Raw genomic sequence first — 4,012 nt, 5'->3', positions numbered from 1 at the left:
TCTGACTGTTCCCGATCATTAAGGAAACTTCCTATTTCGGAAGTTTGCCCTAGATTCCACTCTCTCTTATCTCTTTACCACCAGCGCCTCCATATAAAAAAGCCTAGGCTATCATTTCTTTTTCTTACGCTAGTTTTTGCAAGAGACCTAGAACTATTTTTTTTTGGATTAAGCAACTTGTAAGGGAGAAGGCTTCATCCTCACGAGAAGATTATCCTGAACCCTTGTCTTTCTACTTTATTTTATATGCAGTATTATTCAGAAACCATGTCTGTGTCATCCTGCTTTATGATTGAGTAGTAGGCTAAGCTTGCTTAGGGTTGTAGGGTGTTAGCCGCATGGACTGAACACAAATAAGTGATCTTAACTGTTCTTCATTCATAGTGTTCTTACTGCTTATATTGAATTGATCACTTAATGTTCGATTTCTGATTTAATCACCTAGCTAACCGCTTAGGAGATAAATTGACATATATTGAATGAGCTTTGTATCCCTAATCAGCGAGAGTAGATATTAGGGTATTAAGTGAACTAACCAGATCTTGTCTCTAAGGCTTGTTATCGCGTCTTGTTGCAAGTGAGAACTTAGGATTCAAGACCGATCTGCAAAGGGAGCAAGACCACGATAGTGGATTGTTCTAGCCGAGTGATCTAAGTTCTAGACTGCACCTCATTGCACTTGAATAGTTGTTCAGTTTTGCATTGACACCCGATTAATAACCCTAAGCCAGCTTCATTTAAATCGAATTTGAACCATCTAGGTATTCTAGTTACTTGCGTCACAATGAATTCTCAAAACCCCACTTGTTTCTCAGCTTATTATTGAACTCATAAGAGTAAAGAGTAAACTGGTCCTCTGGATTGAATCTCAAATATTACAATTACCACTGTTAACTTGACAGTAGCAAGGATTCATTTTTAGTGTATCAACACTCAACTTGGAAGGCAAGAACTGAAACTGTGACCTCTCTAGTGCCTCGGTGAGAATGTCTGCGATTTGATCCTTTGTACGAACAAACTGCGTAGTAATGAGACGAGCCTTGATAGCATCACGAACGCAGTGACAATCTCTTTCAATGTGTTTAGTACGCTCATGGAAGACCGGATTCGCTGCAATGTGGATAGCGGCCTTACTATCACAGTAAAAGAGTACAAGTTTATCAACCTTGAGAACGAGATCCTTCATGAGTGGAACAATCCACTTCATTTGCTTTGTAGCTGCAGCCATGGCTCGGTATTCCGCCTCCGCTGAAGAGTGAGATACTGTCTTTTGCTTCTTAGTTTTCCAGGAAATGGGTGAACCTCCTAGTAGAACAACATATGCGCTTAATGATCGTCGTGTAACTGGGCATGTACTCCAGTCTGCATCAACATATACTGACAATTAAAGGTTACTGTCCGAGCGAAGAAGAATACCCTGACCAGGGCTGCCCTTAAGGAACCGAACAACATGTAATGCAGCCTCCCAATGAGCAACATGAGGAGCTTCCATAAACTGAGATAACAGGTGGATAGCGTAGCACAGTTCCGACCGTGTGATAGATAGATAAACAAGACGTCCTACCAGACGTCGATACTGCTTTGGATCTGAGTGTAGAGGACCGTCATCAGAGGCTAGATGATGATTTTGTTCGATCGGAATTGAAACTGGTTTGCCTCCAAGCAAACCACAGTCATCAACGATATCCAAAGCATACTTTCGTTGGGGGGAGAAAGATTCCTTCAGCATCTCTAGCAACTTCAATACCCAACAAATATTTTAGTTTGCCAAGATCTTTCATTCTAAAACACTTACTTAGGTGAGCTTTGACTTGGTTAAGTAACTCAACGTCATTGCTGGCCAGAACGAGATCATCAACATAAATAAGAATTCGCATTTCCTGTCGCCCTTTTGTGAACATGACTAACGAATAGTCTTCATAAGACTGTGGAAAGCCAAAATCAATCATTGCAAAAGATAGCTTAGCGTACCAGCAACGGGGGGCTTGTTTTAGGCCGTATATGCTTTCTTGAGACGACACACCTTCTTTGGATCTGAATGAGTGAAACCAGGAGGTAGTCTCATGTAAACTTCTTCTTCAAGATCACCATGAATAAAGGCATTGTGAACATCCATCTGATGTACTTCCCATCATTTCGCTGCAACAACGCCCAACAAACTCCGAACTGTGCACATCTTAACCACCTGAGCAAAAGTTTACTCATAATCATCACCTTCAATTTGCTTGTTTCCACAGGCCACAAGCCTAGATTTATGTCTTTCAATGGTTCCGTCTGCATTGTATTTGATACGATTCACCCACTTAGAATTAATGGCCTTTTTACCAGGAGGCAAAGTGGCAATATCCCAAGTGCCGAGTTCTTCGTGAGCTACTACTTCATGTCTCATTGCATCACGTCATACTTTCTCCTTTATAGCATCCGAGTATCGTTTTGGTTCTATGCCAGCTGAGACTGCAACTAAAAAGGCTTGATGCGACGGAGAGAAGTTTAAATCAATAACATAATCATCCAGAGGATAGAGTGACTTACCTGGACCGTTTCTAGACGACGATGAAGGAGTACAAAGTGGTTGGCCTCCAGACATTTGCATTACCGATCTTAGCCACATCAATCCACACCTTGCTTGCATTTGAACCTAGGGGTACAAAGTGGCACAACTCATCCGGATCCGTTGAAGCTACTCTTCCTTCAGCTACCTTACGTCCAGAGTTGTTGCAATCCAATAAAATACACTTCTGCTTTGGACTTCTGGTCGAACTAGTGCTACCTGGACTCTACAACTCAAACAAGATGACAGAAGCAAGTTCCAACATCAATTAAAGACTCAACATCAATAATCAGACAAACAAATAAAATAACTTCATGTCAATAACATACCACTGCTTTTTTCTTGGCTGGTTTCAAAGGTGATGCTATTTTCTTGCCTGCAGTTTTAGTAGGTGTTGCTTCTATAGCGGTTGTAGGCATGACTTCAACCTTTAGGACTGGTCATGCTATTTTCTCGCTAAGTGCATCACCAATCAAGAACATATCAGCGGTTGGCCTCCACAAATATGCCTGGTCATTGAAGACCTTCACAACTTCGATACTAACAGCATTGGGACCTAGAGGTATATTGTTAACCATCTCTTTGGATTTAGATGAGCACACGAGACCTTCAGCAATAACCTCATCCTCGTCATTGGTCCAATCATATATCTTGCATCTTCGAGATTCACCTTCCTTGGTTTGCTAAAATGTAAGAAGGTAATGATTAGAGATAACACAATTGTTGTAAGAAGAAAACAAAATTTGAATTTTTACCATAGATATATCTTTAGAAAAGTTTGGATCCCTATCCAAAATAACTTTATCCATTGGCCAAGATATTGTGTATCCCACAGCTTCATCAAGAGTTAACACATCTGTCGTAGGCCTCCAAAGTGAAGCTATTGAGCTTAGTGCAGACTTAACAACGAGAGCCACTGCATTAGGACCAATTGGTATACGACCAATTTTGTACTTCGGTTCAGCAGAGCAGAATTCTCCTTCACCAACAACAACATCTTTTGATTCAATCCAATCCAGTATTTGTACTCTGACTCCTTCTTTGAATCCACCACTACTCTCAGATATTTCAGCACCACCATTACTTTTCTGAGAGAAGGCAAAAGAAATCGTAAATGTCTTAAAACTAATTGACCAAATGTAATGAAAAGGATTACCTTCTTCCCAGCTAAGTCTCGCACTATGCCTTTTAACTCTTCAATCTCACTTTTCATTTCAGCAATCTTTGCGTCTCTAAATTGCAGAAATGCTAGCTTAGTAGCCGTAATCCCTCTACCAAACCCCCTTACTTGTCCCGGTTTGTCTTTTCCCAAAACCTTGCTCACAACATCTTCCCTTATGTTATCAGCAGCTGATGTTGAGTCCATTTGACTATCAAGTGACTGTATTTTTTCCTGATACATTCATTTAAACATAAAATAATTCATTGACATAATCTATTAATTATGCACAATATACAACT

This window comes from Brassica oleracea, chromosome C3 (genome assembly GCF_000695525.1).
Source record: "Brassica oleracea var. oleracea cultivar TO1000 chromosome C3, BOL, whole genome shotgun sequence".
In the NCBI taxonomy this organism is placed as follows: Eukaryota; Viridiplantae; Streptophyta; class Magnoliopsida; order Brassicales; family Brassicaceae; genus Brassica; species Brassica oleracea.
The sequence above is the reverse complement of the archived record's forward strand: the minus strand, read 5'-3'. Positions refer to the sequence as shown.